A 27810-nucleotide genomic window follows, 5' to 3' on the forward strand; every position below is an offset into this window, starting at 1 on the left:
CAAACGTGCGGCTCTATTTGTGATGCAATATTAAAAGGAAAATGATACAAGAAAATGGATTATGACTGCGCCTCCATGCCTTCCAACAAACTGGGGATAATGGTAAATTTTTACCTGTACCTACAAACAATAAGTAACATCTTTATTACTGTAGTTCTTATTTGTTTTACTATTTAATTGTTAATTTAGGCTAAATGTTTCCATAATACATGGGAATGAGCTTATTCAATGGTCACCTACAGCAGTTCCTATAATAGTTAAATCCTAAATAACAACATGCATGTCCCTGCTTCCTCCTCTGGCCCTGTGTCCGTGCGGCGCATGTGTGGCGCGCATGAGGGGGGACTTTGGACAGCGTGTGTGCGCACACTGGTCATGGGCGTGTGCGATGGGATCACAGGTGTGTGTGCGCATGGGTCGCAGGGCGTGCGCTGGTCGCATATGTGCGCATGTGTGTCATGCCCTTGCGTGTGTTTCTGAGGGGGTCACGGCTGTGGCCTGGCGAATGTTTTTTAACAGGTGGGCCTTTTAACTACTACATATATATGTAGAAATCCACAAAAGGACAGATCTGTTTCAAAATATCTGCACTATAGTTCACAATTCAACAGACACCAATGATAAATGTTGTCTAAATAAAATATTGAGTTCTCAATCGCCGTGCCACTTAAAGCGGGACTATCCAGATGGATGTGCACTTCTCACTAGCATTACAGTAGATAAGCACGCGTACCCAAACAGGCAGTTCATTAAAAATACATCCTACAGCCAGCAAAAACAGCAGTAAGTCTCCACGCAAAGCCTGAAAATGTAATTAACTGCATTTCCTTCTTGTTCTCAGCAGTTGCTGCTATGAGGCTGCAGTCAGCCTGCTCTACCTGCCTGTGGCAATGCACGTGGCAGATATTTCTGACTGCTGTGCTCTCCAGTGGGTGACTCTGGCTGTAATAGCAGGTCTGGTCAGTAGGATTTGGCTATAGCTTCAACCACCTACAATAGGTCTGTCACCGCTGATGCTTTCGAGGTAATTACAAATGCCCGAGACTTATCTCTAGGATACGTTATAAACCAGCCACTCCCTCCCATCCCAGGCTCAGTGTGGGTTGCTGCACATTAACTTCCTGTGCAGTCACCACTTTCCATGCACCTAAAACCAAATTCTAATAATCACTAGGTTCTTGATTGAATTTGGACACAGTTATTCAAATGACAGATGTTTGTAGAACCTTCACAGGCTTTTATGAATCACCTGGAAAAATAAAATATCCTCCAAAAGGTTTTTTTAAATGTTTTCAAAACACCTTGTATGCACACGAAAAGTGCTGTATTTAATAAACATACCTATTCAAATTGAATATGGACAGCAAAATCAAACAGGAGAAGTCACATGAAGGCTTTTGGAACTACAAATCAAATTTGATGCAAGAAGAACGCATCTGAAAACTGCATCTTCTGCCCCTCTCGTTTATTCCTTGAGAGGCCTTGGTGGTTCTTTGTCAGTTAACTGTGACCTCTACTGCTTAAAAGCATCCATGTGACCCAGACCCATTTCCCTGCATTCATGCATGACCTTTTCTCTAGGGCCTGCTTCCACTGCAAACCACCAAATGCAGAGGAAAAACGCAGTTGTATTCCCTTTGTGAATTTTAGTGAGATTGCAAAGTTTCATTCAGCTGTACTGAATGGGACAAAGTCACAATCATTCAAAATGCAGCAGGCAGCATGACTGCGATTCCATAGGCAAGATCGGTTGATCCGATAAATGCAATTAGTTGGAAATGATCAATCAGGACAGCACATGTGAAATTCACAATAGGTATGACAGCCCATTGAGTATCATTGGGCTGTTTCCACTTAATGCGAGTCACCCTGCCGCCATTGCAATACTTTCAGCAATGGAGAGGTGAGCGGAGGGGGACCCGAGGAGAGGGAGGGAGTCGTCGGGCCCCCTTCTCCACGGCTGAGTCCCGTTGGGCAGCTGCTCTCCTCTCCTTCTCTGTAATCCCCCAACTTGCGGGGGGAGGCACTTATGGCTGGCTAACTTATACTGGGGGCACCTATGGCTGGCCAACCTATACTGGGCAACCTATGGCTGACTAACCTATACTAGGGATACCTTTACTGGGGTATCTATGGCTGGATAACCTATACTAGGGAACCTTTGGCTGGCTAACCTATAATAGGGAACCTATGGCTGGCTAAACTATACTGGGGCACCTATGGCTGGCTAACCTATACTGGGGCACCTATGGCTGGCTAACCAATACTGGGAAACCTATGGCTGGCTAAAATATACTGGGGAACATATGGCTGGCTAAAATATACTGGGGAACATATGGCTGGCTAACCTATACTGGGGAACATATGGCTGGCTAACCTATACTGGGGATACCTATACTGGGGCACCTATGGCTGGCTAACCTATATCGGGGATCCTATTGCTGGATAAGCTATACTAGGGATACCTATACTGGGGCCCCTAAGGCTGGCTAACCTATACCGTGGCATGAATGGCAGGCTAACCTATACTGGGACACCTATGGCTGGCTAACCTATACTTGAGATACTTCGGGCTTATACTCGATTCAATCATTTTTTCCTGTTTTTGAGGGAAAAAGTTGGGGGAGGGGAGGTTGGCCTATACTCGAGTATATATTGTAATTAAAGCTCTTGCAGAGACTTCGGGCCATGGCACACCGGAGAGCATTTTGTGGGTTGTTTTCATAAAAAAAAAAATGCTTCCACTGATTTGCATTAAAATTGTAGTAAAATCATGGCAAAATAGCCGCGTTTGTGATTTAAATTTTAATGCAAATCAATGGAAGAGGGTTTTTTTTGTTTTGTTTTTATGAAAATGACCCGCAAAACGCTCTCCATTGTGCCAGGGCCCTTAGGGAAGTGCAGGCACATACAAACTATTGGTGAACAGGAAGTTGCAGTTATTATAAGCATTATAGTCAGCCTCCTTCTGGTGGATAGTAGAAGTCCAGAGTGGAAAAAGCAGGAGATGCCAAATGAGATGCATGATTCCAAATACTCTCACTCGTTTTTGGCATCTGCATGCAATATACACTCTGGGCTGCGGTCACACAGGTATGTAAAGTAATGATCTGCAATATACTAGGGTGAAATTTTACATTAGGGACCCGATGGGGCTTAGTTGAGCACTACTACTGACAGCATGTATTGTTACTGAGATTGTAAGGCCACATACCACTTACAAATATGACATCGATCCATTCACTGAAGAAGGGCTTATGAAATTTTTCAGTGTAAGCTGGCAGCAGTGTGCAGTCTCTCCCTCTTCCACTAACAGTACAGCTGTGCACATGCCTATAGGAAACTAACACACAGACGTAGGGCCTGATTCACAAAGCGGTGCTAACAGTTAGCACGCTGGTGAAAAGCCCTTTATCACGCCTAAACTCAGTTTAGGCATGATAAGTTTAGGTGTGATAAGTTTAGGTGTGATAAGTTTAGGTGTGATAAGTTTAGGTGTGATAAGTTTAGGCGTGATAAGTTTAGGTGTTATAAGTTTACTAACTGGGTTAGCACCGCAGTGCACAGCTGATCAAAATTTTTGCGCTAGCAAAATCTGGTGCACTTTGCATAGAGTTTAATGGCGCTGCTTTGCGTGCAGGACTTTGCGCACGATCTAAACTTATCTAAACTTAGCATGCCTAAACTTATCACACCTAAACTTATCACACCTAAACTTATCACGCCTAAACTTGCTTTTCACCAGCGTGGTGCAATAGTTGTCATGCCTAAAGTCTCTAACTGGGTTAGCACCGCTTTGTGAATCGAGCTCATAGTAACTACTTGTGCACCCCAGTAAAGTATATCTACGCCCCATGGCAGACTACATCTCAGCGCCCGGGACGTAGAAACATGCACCTCCACTGCAACCACCTCTGTCAGCACTTCCGCTCTCTCGTGCACACGCTCCCGTGCTCGTTCATGTTGCTGCCCGTTAGCATGGAGATAAGTGAAAGGGAGTGCAGTTTCTATTCATTGATCTAAGCCGCTGTATCAATGATCGCTGGGTTCAATGAGAAGCCACGGTCATTGTGCAAAAAAAAATTACACGTCCAGCTTACAGGACGCTTCGTTAAAAAATGACATCTTAAGGCCAAATAGTAAAATTACACCTACAAATATTTATTTTAATAAAAAGACCTACAAATACTTTTAGAATTAGCTCCTTAACTCCCACACTCTCCCTTAATTACCCAAATAAATCTTTTTGTAAAAAAAAAAAAAAAAAAAAAAAAAAAACATAAATAGTTACCTTAGGAACTGAACTTTTTTTTAATATGTATGTCAATAGGGTATATTACTGTTATTTTTGAAACTACGAGATTTTAATTAGTGTTGGACACAAAACTGAAAATAATGCATCTTTATTTCCAAATAACATATTGGCGCCATACTTTGTACTAGAGAGATATTTTAAATATTGCAATAACCAGGACAAATAGGCCAATAAAATGTGTGAGTTGTATCCAGAGTAGAACGTTTTATTTTAACACTATAATGTCAGAAAATTGAGAAATTATGACTTTTTTCCATTTTTTTCTTATTATTCCCCTTAAAATGCATTTAAAATAAAATAAAATAATTCTTAGCATAATGTACCACCCAAAGAAAGCCTAACAGGAGGCGAAAAAAAACCAAGAGATATTTCTTTATTTTGTGACAAGCAGTGATAAAGTTATTGGATAAATGAATGGCAGAAGCGCTGAAAGGTGAAAATTGCTCTGGTGCTCAAGGGGAAAAACCCCTCAGTGGTGAAGTGGTTAATACTAACAAGTCACTGATTTAATGTAATGTGGATGGTATCTTTGGACAGCACAAATAAAGGATAATTAATAATCATAATAAGAACAGTATTTAAACATCCTACTTAATAAAAATCCCTGGTTGCTGTGTCTGTGCTTGTGTATGTACTCCCGCACTGCACAGATAGGGAGAGGGTCACGTGCCGATCACTGGCAGTTGTGTGAACACAGATGCGCGAACCGTGTGTGCACGGGTCATAGGTTCGTGTGCACCTAGCCAGTGTTCAGCGCCTGTTATCTAACGGACTTAAATGACTGATGTATAATATTTCTATTGAGAATTTTTATGGCACGCTTTGAAGACAATCTACTGTTGCTAAATATTATCCACAGGTGTTCTTGACTTTATAAGTCTTTCATTCATATATGGGTCAAGAAAAAGGGGATCACTCACCATGTATTACGTTTGTAAAGCTTAATTTTAGCAATGAAATGCTGATTAAACCATCCTGTTACTGTAACTCCTGTGCAAGGATTACCTTTTTCTTTCTACAGAGCCTGACAGATTTTCATGTTTAACGATTAAAAGTGATGCGAAAAATATGAGTGGTTCTATAGTGAGTGTCTAATATTTATTTTTGCACATTGGGCCTTTAATGCTTATCTGCGGAGACTAGCCGTCCGGATTTTGGCATGCAATGATAGCAGAAGCCCTGTCTGATGTTCTGTCTCTTCCTACCACCTAGTGTTGATTTGCCTAAGAGCTCAAACATTTAGCTATAATGAAAGACAAGAAAGAGCAGCAGGGGGCAACAGAAAATGGGTTACGTAAGAATTACCTGCTATGAAACTTGCTAAGAATGTATCATGTGCTTTGTTCAATTTTTACATCCCCCTCCCCCCTAAAAAAATAAAAATAAAAGCCCTCAAATTAAATTTCGCACCAGCAGGAGCTGTCTTCTTTCTTTGATTACTGTGGACTGTTCGTAGAAAATGGAATCACAACAGCTGTAAATAAAAGCTGTCCAAGGCAGAAAAACAACCAGCAGAAGCATGCTGTTTATCTAAGCAGACTGTGAAGTGGAAAGGAAGCAATGGACACCAGCTACTGAATCCTGCAGGGAGTACTGCAAGCACCCGGCTGTCAGCATCAGCTCATTACAATCACAGATATGTTTAACTCTTCTGCTAACCACACAGCTAAAAAATTTCCCCAAACTGCCTAGCTGAAATCTGTAAAAGCATGCAGATCAACTAATCAGCTGAAAAACACACCCTAATAACTGCATTCATGCCTATGCAGTTGTAGCTTACTTTTGGGCCTGAGCCCACTGACGCAGTTGTGTTCACTTCTCAGTTACACGTCAATTACAGATGCACAGCAGACAAAAGCGGACACAACTGCATTAGTGGGCTCAGGCTCTTTCCAAAAAGAAAACATGCAAAAGAGAGTACAGGGATGTTGCATGAAAATGCATTGAAAGGTCCACTATTGTGAATAATTGTAAACTTTAAAATACTTATGTGCAAGAAGAACATTTATCCTAGATTAAAATTCACTATAAATAACTCTTCTCCTATATTCCTGTTGCTTACAGTAAGTAGCAAAAATCTGACAGGTTTTGGACTAGTCCATCTGGTCTTGGGATATTCTCTGTTTTTTATTTTTATTTTTCAAAAGCACTTACTGAATAGAAGTTGCTTAATCCAACTGCCAAAATAGGGTGCAAATCGGAGGCTGACCAACATCTTTGTATAGAACCTTTCCAGGGAGTGTGTTTGTATAGAATAAAGCAGATACTGAGAATCCCCCATGAAAAGATAGACTAGTTCAAAACCTGTCAGATCTATCAGATTTTTGCTGCCTACTGTAAGTGCCTACAACATAGGAGAAAAGTACTTTGTAGTGCATTTTAGTCCGGGAGACGTACTTGTAATAAGAATGTGTACTTATGCATTTTAATTGTTACTATTTTTCATGGTAGTTGTCCTCTAAAGGAGAAGTATACTCAAAAACATGCTAAACAGTTTTGTATATTGCAGATTTCTGATCAATAATACAATTAAATCTTGCTCTTCCCCCATAAATAAAACCGCCGTGGTATTGACATGCAGCATGTCGCTAGCAGGCTGTTTACCTCTGAGTGTCTGTCACCGCCTCTTGCCCGCCTCCTATATAGCGCCACTCCTGGCCTGCGTCCTTTCCCTCCAATCAGCTGGGAGGGAAGGGATGCAGGCGGGGAGCGGCGCTATAGAGGAGGCAGGGGTGACAGACACTTAGAGGTAAACAGCCTTCTAGCGACACGCTGCATGTCAATACCATAGCAGTTTTATTTATGGGGGAACAGCAGAGCGCAGGGAGGGCCTGGGGGGGGGGCACAGTACAGTAACAGAGGCTGGTCATTGTATGCAGAACCAGCCTCTGTGTCCTAATGGCATCCTTAAAACCCACCTCGTGTTCTATTTAAAATACATCACCTAGGAAAAAAACTGGATTGGGCCCAGTGAACTGGATTGGGCCCAGTGTCAAATATTTTATTAGCAACTAGACTTCTGATAAGCAAAAGTCAAAAGATATGTCCACTAAAATTATGAACAAGGTCGACTTCTACCTCCATGTTGAACTGATATATGCATTAAAAATTGGACATTCAATGTTTTCTTATATTATGTCATTAGGTTACTTATTTATGGTTTAATAAACAAATATCGTTTGCTAGGACATTGCTAGGGCATGGAGTGAGAATAGTATTTTAAGTTAGGAGTAGGGAAAGCTTCTGGAGGGTCCAGAAGCTTCCCACATCCTCCTCAAGCCCAACACTGCTGCCCAGGACACTCTTCTTCTTGTGGCAGCACTCCCGTCTGAATACAAGCTTCTCTGTACTGGGAATGTGCAAGTACAGTTCACACACGCCCAGTAGAAGAAAGTGTTTGTTCACAAAGGAAAAAAGCCATTCACAACAAGCAGCTTTGTTCTACAGGGCACATGTGGACCCTCCGGTCAATCGCTACCAAAACCTCTAGACACAGGAACAGTTTTTTTCCTCAAGCGGTAGCCATACTTAATGCTGAACCACGTTAGAGCTGCTAGGACTAAAAGTAATCAGCACAGAACTAAACATGAATAATTCTCACATTGCTTACTGCCACTATACTTATAATGTCCTTAACTTGTAATATTCACACTGTCTGTCCTTGTATTGTTTTTGTTTGTGATTGTTAAGCAACTGCCAAGACAAATTCCTTGTAGGTGCAAACTTACTTGGCGAAAATAAATTGATTCTGATTCTGATTCATGCCTGCCCAGTGCGTAGAAACTTGCTTGCAGATTACAGCACAGCCACAAGAAGCATATTTGACAAGCCCTTGTGGAACATGTTTAGAGGGATCCAGTGCTAGAACAGTGCAGTATAAGAGGGTCGGGCAAGTTTCTGGTCTACCCAGAGATTACCCACAACTGAGGTGAGTGTTACATTTTTAATTCAATCTTCACATCAGGTACACTTTAAGGATTTTTCTTAGCTTCTTTGACAAGAATAGCTCTGGGGGAGTCAATTCAAGACTAGACCCTTAGCAGCAGATGGTAAACATACAGTACATATCAGCATTGTATGTGCTATCTAAAAATTATGAGCGCCCTTTCTTCTTTATTGAAGCCACTCATAGGTTTCTCCATTGCCCCTCACTGAGTATGACAGTATTCAATGACTAGGATCTGTATTCTGAATGCTAAGTATGATTGGCACTCTTAAGTATTCATTTCCATCCTTTCTGCCCTCAAGTGCGATATGCAGATTCAACATTACAGACATAAGAGGCAGATCATGGATATGTAAGTAATACGAACATAAACAACCATGGGCAGTGGTGAGAGGTTTCCAGGAAGAGGCATGGGGCAGCTGTAGACATAGCTCTGTCCTGATCATATGGGAGATTTTTGTAAACAAGAAGCAGCTGAGTGAGCCATAAAGGGAAAGGTGATTTCAGATCTAAGAGGCAGATCATGGATATGTAAGTAATACCAACATAAACAACCATGGGCAGTGGTGGGAGGTTTCCAGGAAGAGGCATGGGGGAGCTGTAGACATAGCTCTGTCCTGATCATATGGGAGATTTTTGTAAACAAGAAGCAGCTGAGTGAGCCATAAAGGGAAAGGTGATCTCAGATCTAATGCTGGGTACACACGTTGCGATTTCCCGCTCGATTTGCGGGATCGATGGGATCGATTCGATTATTTCCAACATGTTCGATCGTGTTTCGATGGATACAGCCGTCGATTTTGCATATTAAGTATGCAAAATCGACGGCTGTATCCATCGAAACACGATCGAACATGTTGGAAATAATCAAATCGATCCCATCGATCCCGCAAATCGAGCAGGAAATCACAACGTGTGTACCCAGCATAATGCTGGGAATACACCATACAATTTTCTGTTAGATTTACCTGCCAGATTGATAAAGTTCAACATGTTGGAAATGTATCTATCTTACCATCTATCTGCCGAGCAATTAGGCATTGTTCTACTCAGCAGGAGATAAACAGAAGACAATGCACCAGAGATAATAACCATTCTCTACAGAAAATAATCTAATTATGCATTCTAACAGAAAATCTGACCGAAAAATCGAACAGAAAATGATATGGTGTATTCCCAGCATAATCATGGACATGTAAGTAATACGAACATAAACAACCATGGGCAGTGGTGGGAAGTTTCCAGGAAGAGGCATGGGGCCGCTGCAGCCACAGCTCTGTCCTCATCATACAGGAGACTTCTGTAAACAACAAGCAGCTGAGTGAAGCTGAAAGGGAAAGGTGATCTCAGATCTTTTCAAATTAAGTCAAAAACTATAATATACATTATTGATCAAGGAGAATGTTGGAGTAATTTAGTATATTTATGAGATTGCATATCTATTACATATTTTTTTCAAAACTAAAACATGAATAAAGTACAATAGGCTCTAAACAACTAATATATGGGATAAGAGGCATGCAGGTGGAAAAAAAATGATTGAAATAGTATAATAATCAAAAAATGGTACTTGCTTTCCAAAAAAACACTTAAATGTGCTCAGCTGGCAAAAAGACCTTTATTCAACACATAAAAACAATGTGTCTCCCGCTTCATCGGGTTTAGCTATGTGCCATCCAATATGCCATATGCAGGCTCCAGGCACTCATTTTATTTTTGTCTGAGTGCCACTTATCGTCTCTGTTAGTTTTATGAGTTTCCTGGAGAATTATCTTGGTGTCCTGTTGTATAAAAGGCTACAAGATACTTTTTGTAGACAGCGATTATTATTTGGCAACATCCAGCTTGTGGTCTGAAAGTAAGCAATTCTGCTTACCTCTTCCAATTGTATGAGCATTTTTCACTGTGATGTAGTTACCCTAGCAACAGAATACCCAAGAAGCTCAGGGTAACTAAAAACCACTAGGAATTAGAATCGGGGACTAAAAGAGACCAAAAAGCCCCCCTACTAAAAAAGCAACACTTAGGGCCATATTCTATTGCTGAACTCGCCAGCGCTAAGCACTGGCGAGTTCTTAACTTAGGCGATGGGGGCATCGCCTAATCTAATTAAACTTTAGACCCCCCCAGGCGGAAAAGAACTCGCTTGGGCGATATAATCGCCCAGCGAGTTCTTAACACGGAATCCAATTACCCTTATCATGTCTCCGGGAAGCGATGCTTCCCGGCAGACATGAGCGTTAGCTTAGACCTGCAAAAAGCAGGTCTAAACTAGCTAACGCACGTCGTCGCCGCAGCATCTGGGGGTCTCCTTTAATAAGGAGACCCCCAGAGCTCCCCGTCGGGTCGCCGCACAGTTTAGAAGCCAGCGCGCAGCTCTGCCGGGCTCCTCTGTCATACGTACCGCCGCCGATCACCCGCCGCCTCTCGCCGCAAAATCCGTCACGTAATTACAGTGTATCTAACACTGTAATTACTGTGCGCATAGAAGGAGCCCGGGCAAAGCATCTTTGAATCTGCAGCCGGGCTCCCCATTGGTCTGCTGTGTGAGCCATTTTATTGGTTCAGACAGCAGACCAATGGGGAGCCCGGCTGCAGATTCAAAGATGCTTTGCCCGGGCTCCTTCTATGCGCACAGTAATTACAGTGTTAGATACACTGTAATTACGTGACGGATTTTGCGGCGAGAGGCGGCGGGTGATCGGCGGCGGTACGTATGACAGAGGAGCCCGGCAGAGCTGCGCGCTGGCTTCTAAACTGTGCGGCGACCCGACGGGGAGCTCTGGGGGTCTCCTTATTAAAGGAGACCCCCAGATGCTGCGGCGGAAGATGTCGGCGATGTTCGGCGGACGAGTGCGCATGTGTGGGGAGTGAGGCCGTGGTGCTGATGGACAGCACCACAGCGTAAACCTCACTCCCCATCGCTCGGTAACAGGGAGCATCGCTCAGGCTTTCGCCTGAGTAATGTTCCCTAACGATCGGCCATCGCGCGAAGGAAATGGGCAATAGGATTTGCCGGTAATCCTCGCGCGATGGCAAGGTGATAAGTAGCTCGCATCTGCAAGCTACTTATCACCTTGAATAGGATATGGCCCTTAATGTGGTTTGCCTTCTACACAGCCTTTCTGGATACCCTTTGTGATAACACCCATTTTCACAGCAATTGTTTATGCTATGTAACTAATGTGCAATCTTTAACATGCAGGCCATTTGTTGCGTTGTTTTGCAGCTCAGACGTTATGCAAATCACACTGTGAGGTTAGCCATAAGGTGCCCATTAACGATCTAATTTCAACCATCAGTTCTGATCACTGTGATCGATCGGAAACTTAAGGGGAAAGTAATAAGCAACCCAATCAGACTAACAGAATCGTCTTGAAATTTGCATCTTAACAATTGATAAAATGATTATTCTTTGCCAATTAGCACCATTAATGCCGTCCAATCCAATCGATTGTGTTGCTGATCGTTTGGAAGGTGCTATTGCTAATGGGCAACTTTTGAGGTTTTGTAGAAAGACCTTTGACTTACAGTGGTTTCCTACAATAGTACCCTTGGACTGAGGGCTCCCCATCTATCTATCTATCTATCTATCTATCTATCTATCTATCTATCTATCTATCTATCTATCTATCTATGTACTCAATAGCACATTTAATATGCATGCCAAAAATGTGGCTCATTAAAAAAAAAGTATAATTACTAGAATATTAGAAGCAAAGAAAATAGTCTCATATTTTTATTTTCAGTTATATAGTGTTTTTTTTTATAACATTGCATCATTCTCCAATATTTGCAGATTACACATTACTCAGCATTCTAAATGATTTTACAGAGCAGTTTACAGTTGAGATAACAAGCTTAAAAAAGAGCTCTCTGCCACTTTGAAAGTCATGGAGCTCAATGGCTTTTTTACATAGATAACAACTGGAGTTTCTTAACTCTACCTGTACTGGAAACAATATTAAAGACAAAAACCGAGAGCCCAATATGGTGTAGTAGGTATTAACACAGGAGGAATATAAATGAAAGGTAAGTATTATACTTACAAACACGGGTTACCGCAAAGGCAACCACTGTATAGGCAGGTGGGGAGTACAAGCCTGTCCCCACTCAGGATTAAGATGTCGCTCTCTGTGATAGAAGAAAGGAGGGTATGACACCCTTCCACCAAGGGTGGTTTGCTGGATAGACAGGTGTACAGAGGCGCCAGTAGAATAAAAGATAATAAAAGGTTTAAAACATCTAGGTGGCGGTGGTGGACCGGCCAACCTAAAATAGACACGATGCTGTCAATTCAAATCAACGAGAATTTATTCACATACTCCACAATTGTGGAGTATGTGAATAAATTCTCGTTGATTTGAATTGACAGCATCGTGTCTATTTTAGGTTGGCCGGTCCACCACCGCCACCTAGATGTTTTAAACCTTTTATTATCTTTTATTCTACTGGCGCCTCTGTACACCTGTCTATGGAAACAATATTAGACTTAGGTCTCTGCTCCTAATGTTTTCTTTCTTAGCTGTACTACACATACAAATCATTATATCATATATTTTTTTTCCACTTCAGTGTCTCTTTAAAAGTTTAGCAAAGGCCTTTATTATCCTATTTCCTCCTACTTCCGTGACCTGCACTACTGCAGAAGTTTCAGGCAGATAAGGACTGATGTAATTATTTTATTGCACAGAAGTCACAGATGCTATCTTTACACCTTCTCCTGGTTAAATAATGGGCAGCTTGAAGGGGAGGGAGGAACTCCTATAGCTTTTAGAAACTAGGAAAAAATTGGTGCTCGGTTCCCTTTAAAGAACAGATGTTTATCTTAAACAGAAGACCTACAGATATTTAACAGAAAAACAAAAAATCATAGGGCAGCTAAATATTCACTATGGAGTCATGGTATCGTATCTAATTCAAAAGTAAGGAATGGAATATATATAACTTGGTAATGGTAACTAACGCTGGTATATTTACAAAGACACCGCAAAATATCTTGTCCCACAATGCAAATTCAAATATTTTGAACAAGTCGACATTACTATGAGTGATTCTAAGGCCTGCCTATACAAGGCCCAAACCAAAAATAATTATTCGTATTCTGCTTGCATTTATCAACCTGACTAGCAATAATCATATCAAATTTAAGATGCTTTTTTAATGAATGATGATCATTTCAGCCCATACTGGGGCACTGGCTCACTAGAGTTTTTATGTATTCGACGACTAGCGCTTAAAAAAAGGATTCAGAATTCTATAGATAACCTTAAAATGCAATGCTTTATTTAGCTGACAACCATAATTGCACACTTGAAATGTGTCTCTGCATCAGGCTACCAACAGTCATGAATACAAATGAAATTTTAGAAACATATTTAAATTTGCCATATTTAAAATTCCATTACTATCAGATAGATCACTGTTCTTTTTCTTTCTCTGTAAAAATAATTCATACTGATTGTATTACATAACATTCAGCACTAATTGGTTCTTGTTACAATACACTGCACCTTCTAATTTAAATGATTGCTCCAATTACAAACTCTGCTAGTATGCCACAAGCATAAATCATTTAAAGTGGTAACAATGGCATCACCTTTAAAATAAACAAAGCCACTGTGAGAAGAGATGATCAGGAGAGTGACTTGTCATAAAAATGTCAGCATCAGCACCCTGTGGGACTTGCGCTGTGGGACTGCAGATAAAGCAAAGAGATGTAGATGTCTCAGTGACGCCTGATAACATCTAGAGCAGAATGCTGCATAGAACACATTGTGATACTACCGGCAAAAAAATGTACCAGCAAAGTACACTACCCTCAGCCTATTTTGAATATATATAATAATAAACTCCAAATCAGTAATGCATCTATTACAACTTACTGAATTTGTTTCTGTCCAGAAACGACCTCAGAACTCCCACCAGCAGTTTCTGCACATAAACTAGTGCTTTTGACGACAATAAGTCTGTTGGTCTGTCAGCATTCCTGTGCCTCTCCCTGCCACTTAGACTTGGTTCACACATAAATCTGCACATTTCCAGTCCGGTCCAGTAATATCCTGTCTGTTTTTCATTTATCACCCTTATAAAGCCCAGGGCTCTCGGACCTTATCAGAATTTGTGAACGTGTGCGTGTAAACAAAAGATCTGCTGGGCCTATACTATCTGTACTGTACCAGCTCATCATTGACCTTCAAGGCACTGAGGTGTGCAGGTAAGGATAAATGGGAAAGGGATCTAGGGAAATCATTCAGCGATGATGACTGGAGGAGAATATGCCTTCTAACACATTAAAGCTCCATCTGGACCTGCATTTAACACTTGCTGAATAGGTGATTCTAAAGGAGGTCAATAATGATATAATTCAGCGAACGATCTTATCCGAACAATTATTCATATAAACAATCATAAATGATTGTTTGGGACCACTAACAGACAAAAATCTCCTAACCAATCCCATCAGACCTTTTTGGTTGATAGTACACAATATGCAATACTATCTCTGGCCTCGTACATGGGGTCCTGCCATTCTGGCCCAAAGTTTTGCTTTTACATGCGCCTCCATAAAGCATCAAACACTACAAGAAGTCTTTGATACCTTTATTTTAAATTGTGGCCAAGGTCTCTATGTCCCAACTTCGGAGTCTATCCATGTATATGTGGTACAATAGAATAAACAAAATAAGACAAGCTAGACACATTTCTACAAAAACATATTTGAATTTTTTGATAAATAATCCACAGAAAATAAGAAATGTATGACATAGGCCCCCTACTTGTTGAGAAGCTCTTTCTTCCAATCTTAGCTGCCCCTTTCTTTTCTCTCCCCTTCTCCGTTCCTTCCTTTCTTTTTTTCCCATTTGCTCCTTTCTTTTTTTCCCACTGCCTAAATAAGAAAATGATTGAGTGTTTTATGATGATCTCTGCAAACTTTTATGGGAAAACCTCAAATATAACCAATTTGATATTTTGTTCAATAGAACAACAAAAACAAAGGCTGTTGGGCACAGTGCAGATTTTAGGCTAAATAGTTCCTATGGCAGGAAGAAAAAAACTTTACTCCTCCCACCCCCAACCAAACAGGAATAGAGCTGTGGACTCTTCTGAGGAAGCGTCGCTCTGCCTCGAATTGTGCAGTGGTTACTATAAATTAGCAGTTTAATTTTGTGTATTTGTATATTGTAACCACAGTATTATTATGTGCACTATTTCAATATATTACACTTTCATATTTTACTTTTATTATTATGATATTTGTTTCATATTATAGCTTCTTATCCCTGGTCACAAATTCAAGTCTTTTTTATGGTAAGCATGCTTCTCTGGTCTTAGAACCAAGAGGTTTCCTTTCTTTTCTAGTGGAGGAGTGTACTAGAATTTTTAGTTATCGCATCTATCCTGGTACGGGCTAGGTACTCCCATCCAGACAATCATCTGTGCCTCCTCAAGGATCCCTGCCCTACCATGTTACTGGTTCCTGATCCCACCGGATGATTATATAACTTTGCAGGGTGGATTATTCCATCAGCAAGCCCAATGACCGCTGTGTCGGGAATGACCGCCAGAAACTATGCTCAAACATGTGGTTACTGGAAGGGACGCCTTGGAAGCAGTACACCAGGTATGTATGACCTGTACACTTTGGCGGTGCTTAGTCTCGACTGGATTGCCCAAGCGGTCGCTGGTTCACCATAAACGAACGAAAAAGAGACGGCACACAATTGGCTCAGATGCATCTAAGGAAGGACAGAAGTCCGTAATATGTAATACAGTGCTTTGCTCCATAATACACAGCAACAGTTTTTGCAGTCAATTGTGTGCCGTCTCTTTTTCATTTGTTTATGGTGAACTATGCTCAAACATGCAACCTCTCAACAACCTAAGCACAGGCTTTGTCAAGATCATGATGGGTTGAAAAGGATGCAGCCCTGGTAGCAGCATGATCATAAATATACAAAGAAGTTTTAGGTTAAATACATTTTTACTTTTTCCCCCTAAGGTCCATGTCATTCTGGCAGTTGACTAACAGTTCCTTTGCTGTAACCGATGGCTAGTAAAGAAACTGTCAGGATTCAGTAACATAATAGTTTAGTGCATGGGTGTAGCAATAGGGGTTGCAGAGGTAGCCACCGCATCGGGGCCCTTGGGCCAGAGGGGCCCCGAAGGGCCCTCCCTCAACTACAGTATTAGCTCTCTATTAGTCCTGTGCTCATAATAATCACTTCTATAGATACTTTGAATAGTGGTAATCATTAACAAACTGTTCCCCATTCCCTTCGTGCACCTCAGACACTGTAGTTGCCATTGGCAGGTTTTGATGCGCCGTATCAATTGTTATGTATAGAGTGCTTGGGGGGGTCCATTGTAAAACTTACATCGGGGCCCACAGCTCCTTAGCTATGCCACTGGTTTAGTGCCTTTACATTGGTAGCAATTAAAGCGATTTGTCGATTTGTTACTGAGATGTTTCAGTCACTCAATGACTAGCAATGGAGCAACAAACCATTCTGATTACTAAACATGGGTGACTCCAGCATTATATAGAGGTGTTCTGGTGATTGTTAATCATCGGTAATATCCAAAAGGGAATCTCCCAATTGACACCAGCTTAATTGTTGGGGAAAGGCTCTGGGATTAGATCATCTATGCCTTGTCAAGGGAAATTCCACTTCTGTATGTAATAGATTAGACATGTGTATCTTTATTCATTTATTTATTTAGTATTTACTACTTCACGGTTACTTCTTCGTTGGCTATTATTTTCCAATTTAATAGTGTTATTTATTATTTAAAATAACTACAGTGCAAAGATCCATATATCCTGGCTACATACTGAGAATGTGACCTGAAGTGTTATAATAATTGAAATGTAGAACTAATGTAACTGACGGCAATCCCTTAAAGAGGAACTCCAGTGAAAATAATGTAGTAAAAAAAGTGCTTCATTTTTTACCATAATTATGTATAAATGATTTAGTCAGTGTTTGCTCATTGTAAAATCTTTCCTCTCCCAGATTAACATTCTGACATTTATTACATGGTGACATTGTTACTGTGGGCAGGTTATTTAGCTGTTTCTAGCTGCTCTGTCTGTTAGACAGCTAATAACAGCTATTTCCTGTCTCTGAACATTGTTACATTGTAGCAGTTTGCCAGCAGTACCGCGGTCTTCAGAGCCTCTTGTGGGAGGGGTTTCAGCACAAAATCAGTCACACAGCGCCCCCTGATGGTCTGTTTGTGAAAATCATTGTCTTTCTCATGTAAAATGGGGTATCAGCTACTGATTGGGAAAAAGTTCAATTCTTGGTTGGAGTTTCTCTTTAAGTGCTACAATTTGTATACACATTTAATCCGCTTACAAAGTGGGAAAAATAAATCATGGTAATCAATTGTCTGTTGTTACTGATAATTCTTTGGCAAGCATCCACAATCAAAGCAATATTCTCTGATTAGATCTGAGTTGCAGGGGTTATGTATTTACAGCCTTTGGTACTACAAACAGCATGGTGTTATAAAACATCATCATACAAGAGTCTGCCAAATAATATGCATATAGATAACCGTGACAAATACAAAACTGTGTGACAGGGCAGCAAGTCTTCTACTGCTCAACTACATATCGGCTTCAATTCACTAACGCTGTTTGGTAAACAAAAAAATAGGTTGGTTTCAAATTCACTAAGATTTCCACACATGCTGCCTCAAGTTTGGTAATTTACCAAAAAAATGTTGCTTCAAATCACTCAGTAATGTCTTACCAGCTGTAGAGCAGGTGAGGCAACAAGCTGTCATTCTTCTCTCTGCAGGTGCCGGTTGTATGTCAGTTTTGTGAAGTACAAGACTTCCTGTATCACGTGCAAATGTGCAAATATGCCACTAGAGGTCTCTTTTATGTGTATCAGTATATAGATCTGCACATCTAAAGGGATACAGAAGAGCTTATTTGAATGTCTATTTCTCCTGCTATGTGGCTCTCATGTCCTGCCCGTCAATGCATCGGATCAAATGGGGTGAGTAGCAGGAGGAGGCGACACTTCCTATTGGTTCTCTGCTTTAGTTTCTCAAAGTTATCACATGCTGATTGCTAACTACCGATGCGTCAGAGCTGGCCTTAAGCCTGGTACACACTTTCAAGTTTGATTGGCCATTAACTGACCAATTTTACCACCTCCATGTACCTACACAATGTGCTCACAGTATTCAATATCTGTTGACCCTCATACAACATTGGGGTCATTGATTGGTCAATCATAATTGAAAGTGTGTACCAGAGTTTAAATACCAAACACTCTCTTGTTTTACTGAATGCTCTAATCTTTGTGAATTTACATTTTTTGACATTTCTTGGGGGAATTAACTGCACAAGTCGGGAATTTACCTCATTAGTTGGTAATTTTACTTCTCAGTCCGGTAACAGACTTAGTGAATTGGTGTTTAGCAAGTTGTTTGGGAAAATCAGTTGTTTTCTGCATTACCGAATGTGGTAATGGTTAGTGAATTGAGGTCATAGTCAGGACATATTCTAGTAAACCTTTTTCCACTTTTAGTACATTAAAATAAATAATCAGAACCCATCTCTTTTAAGTGGTCCTGTAGTGGGTAGGGAATAGGATGGTCAATATAATGCAAACTGTTCTGAGTTCATACAAGATTATGCAAATTTGGCATGCAAATTTATTCAGCTTGAAAGCAGACGAGTCCTGTCAAGGTGGCATTCGATTGGTCTGTTTTCAAACTGCATACATTTGCATACAACATTTGCATAATTCTGTATGAACTTGGAACAATTTTCAGCTCATTGACCTAGCAATATGTAATTTCTTCCTAATCAGGTAGCAAGACTGAATAGAACACTGCCTTACTACCTCAGCAGCAAAGTCACTAGCTGGCCTCTGTTGAGTTCTGATGAGTGCAGGGGTTTGGCTGGACTTCCTGTTTTCTTTAGTTCAGACATGCCTACTTCTGTCCTTTCTGTGTTTCCACCCAACCCTTGCTATGCCAGATCCATGTAGATCCTGTACCCCTGATGCCATTATTGGCCTCTTTACCAGTATTGAGAGGTTGTAATCATATTTGGCATCATACTGCTCATAGAGTTCATACACCAAAGTACAGAGGTTACCATGCACACCACCTAAAGCCACAAAATGAGTAATAGGAGGAATGTTGTGCTTGGAAGTGGGCCAGTATAAACAGGCATCAGATCTCTGAAATGGCAAAGAACTATCATACTGAATCACTGGTAATAAGATCCTACCTAAGAGATACATGGTATATACTATTGGGAATAATCCAAAATGCAAAATCATACAAGGAAAGCAAGCTGCTGGAATCTAAGTATGGTTACTAACTCCTCCCCCCCCCCTTCCCGTATTCATTGTCTTTCATTCTCTTTCACATTTTACAATAAAAGCTATTTACTAAGTATTTTCAATCTTCCTACCATTCGCAGCTTGTGATCAATGTACGACGATTATAAATACTGAAAAAAATCCAAACTCCTGCATTATGAAGGAGATACTTGGAGCTTCTACTCAGACATCAAGGGTTGACTCTGTAAATTATGTACAAAACTTCAGATATGAGTCATATTACCATGAAGACGACTTCATTAATTCTCTTTGTAGAGTCATACTGCACACAGATATTCAGAACTTCCTGCCAGTATGCGCTTTTCCTTCTTCATGTGGATTGCAATTTCATATTTCCTTATGCTGGACCACATTTCAACGGTTTCATTTGGCTGCACACACCATTGTGTTAAGAAAATAAATACATCAAACTAATATTAGCTTTATTCAGTCGCTAGCAAACTGGTAACGGGCAACATAACAGAAGGACCTGATTCCCGTAGTGCCAATAAAACTGCTGAGCACACATATCGCATGGCTATAGTACCGGTACAATACCAGCAGAGTACCACACTTTGGGCAATTAGCGCAACTTATGGTACATGGGTAATGTGAGCATTGTTGAGGTATCATGCAGTATGTTTCTTGTGTTGCTCATGTACCATGAATCAAACTGTGTTATGCGCTAGTGATGCTCAAATACCCCTTTTTAAAATTCGAGTTTGGTCGAATTCGAATAGTAAATTATTTGAGGTCAGTCGAATATTCGAGTCGAATAATTTTTACTATTCGATTCGACCTCGGACTTCGAGCTCACTATTCGAGTCGGTATTCGAGCTCACTATTCGAGCTGACTATTCGAATTGGCCTTAAATAGCTTCCAACACTTGTTTTGAGGGTGAATGATGCAAGAAACATCTTTTTTTCCAAGTAACAACAGCAAGTGATTATGTGGGGATGTTCCTTTAAAAAAAAAGGTGGAAAGAGAAGTTGTGTCCTTAATTTTGTTCAGTAGTGTTACTGTATATACTTGTTCTTCTTCTTCTTTATCTTTCTTCTTCTTCTTCTAGATCTTCTTCTTCTATATCTTCTTCTTCTTCTTCTATATTGTCTTCTTCTTCTTCTTCTTCTTCTTCTTCATCATCTTCTTCTTCTTCTTCTTCATCATCTTCTTCTTCTTCATCTTCTTCATCTTCTTCATCTTCTTCTTCTTCTTCATCTTCATCTTCTTCTTCATCTTCATCTTCTTCATCTTCTTCTTCTTCATCTTCTTCTTCTTCTTCATCTTCTTCTTCATCTTCTTCATCTTCTTCTTCTTCATCTTCTTCTTCTTCTTCTTCTTCATCTTCTTCTTCTTCTTCATCTTCATCTTCTTCTTCTTCATCTTCTTCATCTTCTTCTTCTTTTTCATCTTCTTCTTCATCATCTTCTTCATCTTCTTCTTCATCTTCTTCTTCATCTTCATCTTCTCCTTCTCCTTCTTTTTCAATATCGTCTTCTTCTTCTTCACGTATTTCTCTTTTCAATTTTTTTTTTAAAGAAATGCAGCTATTTTTGAGCGTAACAAATAGCTGGTGGGCGCACGCATGTTGGAAGCGCCATTGTATGTGCTCCCTGGCAGTGGAAACACAAAGACAGCAGGAGGTAAATTCAGCAGCAGGAGGAGGAGGATGAGTGTGTGGCAGCAGGCAGTCAATGAGGCAGGCAGCTCGCCGTGACATAATAGCCCTGGTACCTAGCGGTGATACCAGGGCTGTAAATAAACACAACAGGAGGTCCCAGACAGCAGTCGTGCAGCCCACATTGTGTCCAATACACAACTGGGACAACACAGTTTTCAACCCGGGCACCTCAGAAAAATTAAACCTTTTTTTTTTTTAATGGTTTGTTTGGTTTTGGTTTTGCAACCAATATAGCTATTGTTTGACGTAATAGCTGGTGGCAGAGTGGCAGCAGAAGAAGGTAATTCTGTGTACCCTGGCAGTGGGAAACACAGACAGACAGCAGAAGGGCAGTACACAGCAGCCCACTGTAGGTGTAAAATGTGTGGCTGCAGGCGACGTAATAGTCAAAGTGAACCAGGCTGGCTTAGTGAGCAGGAGCCAGGAGGTGGTAAAGGGTGGTAAGGCACATTAACGATGGTTCCGGCAGCCAGTTCATGTCCCCCTCTCGCCGACAACAGGGGCCAGGAACTCGCCTTCCACCCACGCCTGGTTCATCTTGAGAAACGTCAGTCTGTCCACAGACTTGTGAGACAGACGTGAGCGTTTCTCGGTGACCACGCCACCAGCTGCACTGAAGCAGCGCTCGGACAGCACGCTGGAAGGGGGGCAGGACAGCACTTCCAGGGCGTACTGCGCCAGCTCGCTCCAGATCTCCATGCGCTTGACCCAATACTCCATGGGATCAACAGGGGCATCGCTGTCAAGCCCGCTGTACGACCCCATGTAGTCAGCCACCATGCGGGTCAGGCGCTGGCTGTGACCGGAGGAGGATGCTGCTGCATGCATCTCCTCTCTAGTCACTGCTGCCGGAGCCTCTACAGTCCTGTAGAGCTCGTGGCTGAGAGACAGCAGGTCTGTGGGGCGCTTGCTGCTGCTGGATGCAGGCACCTGCTGCTGCCTCTGTGCTGGCTGCTGGACAGTGGGGGTGGAAGGCTGGGGGAAGGCTTCCTCCAAGCGCTCAACAAGGGCCTGCTGCAAGCTCCTTATTTGTTGCGCTGGGTCTCCTCCTGCAGGCGGCAGGAACTGGCTCAACTTCCCCTTGAGGCGTGGGTCCAACATCATGCTGATCCAGATGTCCTCCCTCTGCTTCATCTGGATCACCCTGGGGTCCCTGCGCAGGCACGTCAGCATGTGCGCTGCCATTGGGAAGAGGCGGGCCACGTCTGCTGGCACATCGACGTCAGTGCTGTCCTCATCCTCCTCCTCTGCCGCCTCATCCTCTCTCCACCCCCGCACCAACTCAGCTGCGCTGTGCTGATCCCCCTCATCAGCAGCCAGGTCAGGGACCTCCACCAAGTCCTCCTCCTCCTCCCCCTCAGAGGTGGACTGCGCAGCTGGTTGCCGCTCCTGCTGGTCCAAGGCTGCCGCTCCCTGTTCCAGCAAAGCATCGAGGGCCCTGTTCAGCAGAGAAACCAGGGGCACCCACTCGCAGACCATAGCATGGTCCCTGCTCACCATGTTTGTGGCCTGCAGGAAGGGAGCCAGCACTAAGCACACCTGCTGCATGTGCCTCCAGTCATCATCGGGGACGATGGACGGGATGTTGCTGGTCTTGTCCCTTCTCTGAGCTGCGGAAACAGTGGCCAGGGCAAGGTACTGTTTGACAGCGTGCCTCTGTTCAACCAGACGCTCCAACATCGCCAGGGTGGAGTTCCAGCGAGTCGGAACGTCAAGGATCAGCCGATGGCGTGGCAGATCCAGCTCCTTTTGCACGTCTTCCAGGCTCGCACAGGCTGCAGCCGAGCGCCGGAAGTGACGCACAACATTCCTTGCCGTTTCCAGCAGTTCGCCCATCCCCTGGTAGGTGCGCAGGAACTTCTGCACCACCAGGTTCAGCACGTGGGCAAGACAGGGGATGTGGGTCAGGTTTCCCCTGTCTATTGCGGCAACCAGATTGGCCCCATTGTCGGCCACCACCTCTCCGACTCTGAGGCCTCTGGGGGTCAGCCAAATCCTCTCCTGCTCCTGGAGTTTGGCCAACACATGGGTTGCCGTCAGCTTGGTCTTCCCAAGGCTGACCAAGTGCAGCAGCGCTTGGCAGTGGCGGGCCTTCACGCTGCTGCTGAGGCGGGGGGTTTGGCCAGGTGTGCCGGAGGATGGCAGAGGATCGGAGGAACCTGCTGCAGTTCCCCTGACCCTGCGGGGTGGCACCACCCACTGTGTTGCTGCTGCTGCTGTGCCCGCTGCTGCTCTCCCATCCTCACCCCCTTCCACCAAGCTGACCCAGTGGACAGTGAAGGACAGGTAGCGGCCTGTCCCGAAGCGGCTGCTCCAGGAGTCCATGGTGACGTGGACCCTTTCACCAACCGCGTGCTCCAGCCCTCGCTCCACATTGGCCATCACAAAGCGGTGCAGTGCAGGAATGGCCTTGCGGGCAAAGAAGTGTCTGCTGGGGAGCTGCCAGTCTGGGGCTGCGCAAGCAAGCAGCGCACGAATGTCGCTCCCCTCCTGCACGAGCGTGTACGGCAGGAGTTGGGAGCACATGGCCCGTGCCAGCAAGCCGTTCAGCTGCCGCACGCGACGGCTGCTGGGAGGCAGAGCCCTAACCACCCCCTGGAAGGACTCGCTCAAAAGGCTCTGGCGTGGCCTTTTGCTGACACGGGAATCAGCAGACACAGCAGAAGAGGCCACTGAGGACTGGCTGCCAGAACAGGCCTCAGTGTCGGCGGCAGGAGTTGCAGAGGGGGGAGGAGCAGTGCGTTTCCGCACTCCTGCTGGTGCTGCTGGAGGAGCAGGAGGGCGGGTGGCTGCTGTTGCTGCTGCTGCTGCTGAAGGCTGTGCAGTGATGGGTGTGGTGCCACTGCCAGCAGCAGATGCCTTCAGCCTCTGGAACTCCTCATGCTGGTGGAAATGTTTAGCCGCAAGGTGGTTGATGAGCGAGCTGGTGCTGAACTTTAAGGGGTCTGCACCTCTGCTCAACTTCCGCTGACAGTGGTTGCAAGTGGCGTACTTGCTGTACACAGTGGGCATGGTGAAAAACCGCCAGATTGGTGACAGAAACTTCCCCCTACGGCATGGAAGCGCTGCTGCCTGTCTCCCTGTGGTGGTTGGGGGGGGGGCTTGGGTGCGGCTGGTGGTGGTACTGGCTGATGCTGCTGCTGCTGCTGAGCCTGAGACACCAGCAGGCTGTGGGACGCTGCCAATGCTTGCAATGATGCGCCTCCTTGCAAGGCCCACAAGCGCATCCTCCTCCTCCTCCTCAGAGCTGCTGAGGACGACATCCCCTGGAGGTGGTGGCACCCAGTCTCTGTCTGTCACCGGGTCATCATCATCCTCCCCCTCCTGAAACATGTCCTGCTGGGATGAGGACCCCCCAAACTCCTCTCCTGATGCATGGATGGGCTGCTTGACTGTCGCCACAGTCTTGCTGTCCAATCCCTCATCCCCCAAAGTGCCCATCAGCATCTCCTCCTCAAGATCGCCAACAACAGCAGACAATTTACTCATGATGCCTGGGGTCAAAAGACTGCTGAATGACAGGTCGGCGAGTGACGGTGAACTGGCCTCCTCCCCAGACCCTGCTGGGCGGCTGCTGCGAACAGGGGTGGTGGTGGTGGTGGTGGTGGTGGTGAGGGTGGAGGCCTCGGATGCAGAGCTGATGGCGGGCTGCTCATCCTCCGTCATGAGTTGCACCACAGTGTCTGCATCCTTTTCCTCAATGGGACGTTTCCGACCCGGCTGGAGGAAAATGGGAGCAGGTGCTACACGCTGCTGCTGCTGTGTCTCTGCAGCGTGAGTTGCAGATGCTCCTGCTGGGCGGCGCCCAAGGCGTCCACGGCCAGTGGCTATGGGAGGAATGTTAGCCACTGACGCTGCTGCTGCTGCTGCGGAACTGTGCATGGTGGCGCGGCCGCGGCTTGCCACAATGCTGCTCCCTCTCCTCCTGATTCCCTTGCTGCCCTTCCCCTTGCCCAAACCGCGCTGGCTGCCACTTCCAGACATCTTCAATGTTTTGGGCGTATAGACAAAAGTTTTTTAAAAGGGCGGGTGAAAAGTGGGGTACTTTAATGGAGTGGGTTGGTTGGTGAGGTGACTGAGTGAGTGTCCCCTAGTACAGTAAGTAAGTAGTAACAGTCAGGAAGTACAACTAGCAGTTACAATAATCAGTAGTAATCACAAGTAAATTTAGTGTGTGTACACTCAGACAGTGAGTGCACGCACGCAGGAGCTAGTAGCCTATGAACACAGTGACTGAGTGTCCTAGACTCCTAGTACAGTAAGAGTAAGTAGTAACAGTAAGTAGAACTAACTAATTACAATAATCAATCAGCGATCAGAAGGAAATGGAGTGTGGGTGTGTGTACACTCAGACAGTGAGTGCACGCACGCAGGAGCTAGTAGCCTATGAACACAGTGACTGAGTGTCCTAGACTCCTAGTACAGTAAGAGTAAGTAGTAACAGTAAGTAGAACTAACTAATTACAATAATCAATCAGCGATCAGAAGGAAATGGAGTGTGGGTGTGTGTACACTCAGACAGTGAGTGCACGCACGCAGGAGCTAGTAGCCTATGAACACAGTGACTGAGTGTCCTAGACTCCTAGTACAGTAAGAGTAAGTAGTAACAGTAAGTAGAACTAACTAATTACAATAATCAATCAGCGATCAGAAGGAAATGGAGTGTGGGTGTGTGTACACTCAGACAGTGAGTGCACGCACGCAGCAGCTAGTAGCCTATGAACACAGTGACTGAGTGTCCTAGACTCCTAGTACAGTAAGAGTAAGTAGTAACAGTAAGTAGAACTAACTAATTACAATAATCAATCAGCGATCAGAAGGAAATGGAGTGTGGGTGTGTGTACACTCAGACAGTGAGTGCACGCACGCAGGAGCTAGTAGCCTATGAACACAGTGACTGAGTGTCCTAGACTCCTAGTACAGTAAGAGTAAGTAGTAACAGTAAGTAGAACTAACTAATTACAATAATCAATCAGCGATCAGAAGGAAATGGAGTGTGGGTGTGTGTACACTCAGACAGTGAGTGCACGCACGCAGGAGCTAGTAGCCTATGAACACAGTGACTGAGTGTCCTAGACTCCTAGTACAGTAAGAGTAAGTAGTAACAGTAAGTAGAACTAACTAATTACAATAATCAATCAGCGATCAGAAGGAAATGGAGTGTGGGTGTGTGTACACTCAGACAGTGAGTGCACGCACGCAGGAGCTAGTAGCCTATGAACACAGTGACTGAGTGTCCTAGACTCCTAGTACAGTAAGAGTAAGTAGTAACAGTAAGTAGAACTAACTAATTACAATAATCAATCAGCGATCAGAAGGACATGGAGTGTGGGTGTGTGTACACTCAGACAGTGAGTGCACGCACGCAGGAGCTAGTAGCCTATGAACACAGTGACTGAGTGTCCTAGACTCCTAGTACAGTAAGAGTAAGTAGTAACAGTAAGTAGAACTAATTACAATAATCAATCAGCGATCAGAAGGAAATGGAGTGTGGGTGGTGTGTGTACACTCAGACAGTGAGTGCACGCACGCAGGAGCTAGTAGCCTATGGACAGTGACTGAGTGTCCTAGACTCCTAGTACAGTAAGAGTAAGTAGTAACAGTAAGTACAACTAACTAATTACGATAATCAATCAGCGATCAGAAGGAAATAGAGTGTGTGTTGTGTGTGTACACTCAGACAGTGAGTGCAGTGCGCACACGCAGGAGCTAGTAGCCTATATGAACAGTGACAGTGAGTGTCCCTACGGGTACAGTAAGAGTAAGTAGTAAGTAAGTACAACTAACTAACAATAATCTATCAGTAATCAGAAGGAAATAGAGTGTGTGTACACACAGACAGTGAGTGAGTGCACACACGCAGGAGCTAGCTAGTAGCCTATAAACAGTGACAGTCAGTGAGTGTCCTACTCCTAGTACAGTATAACTACAATACTATTAGTAAAGGACAGCAGAAATACTGGTATAGATGAGAGAAATAAACAGAGGACAGCTGCCCACAGAGGCAAGGCCCCCCTGAGGCCTAAACCTGTAAGCTTGCAGCAGCTGCCTGTCTCTAATGTAACACACAAGCTACTAACTAAAATACAATGTCTAAATAACTAACAACAATATAGGTGTGTATAGGAGGTGTATGTGAGCAAAAACGCTAGGTAAATGACCACAATAGAGCTCTTGCTAAGCCAAAGCACAAAGGAGCAACTCTCTCTCTGTACAAGTCTCAGGCAAGCACGGAGAAACGGAACATGGCAGCCGCTATTTATAGGGTAGGGGCTGGCCAGGGTCCCCCTCTGTGATTGGCTGCCGTCAGAGGGCCTGGGAGCCCTCTGATTGGCTCTAAGGACATCAATCTGGGCTATGACGCTATTCGAGCTCGGTACCGAGCTCGAATAGCGCCGGGTTGCTCGAATAGCTCGAATAGTGAATGGGCTATTCGAGTGTACTCGGATAGCCCATTCGAATAGCTCCAGCTATTCGGAGCTCGAATACCGAGCTCGAATAGCTGAAAAAGAG

General features: G+C 43.8%; 1 protein-coding gene across 17 annotated transcripts in view; it reads right to left on the bottom strand.

Moving 5' to 3' along the window:
• Positions 1–27810, bottom strand: part of ARVCF (ARVCF delta catenin family member) — a 1120703-nt gene that overhangs the window by 727376 nt on the left and 365517 nt on the right. The window contains exon 1 of one of the 17 annotated variants that reach the window (XM_068243387.1): positions 15041–15076. The exons of the other annotated variants lie outside the window; for them this stretch is intronic. The gene's annotated coding sequence lies outside the window, so the exon portion shown is untranslated. Of the gene's footprint in view, positions 1–15040; positions 15077–27810 lie in introns of those variants that run through there. 17 annotated transcript variants of the gene reach the window in all.

The sequence above is a fragment of the Hyperolius riggenbachi genome, chromosome 1, assembly GCF_040937935.1.
Source record: "Hyperolius riggenbachi isolate aHypRig1 chromosome 1, aHypRig1.pri, whole genome shotgun sequence".
Classification (NCBI taxonomy): Eukaryota; Metazoa; Chordata; class Amphibia; order Anura; family Hyperoliidae; genus Hyperolius; species Hyperolius riggenbachi.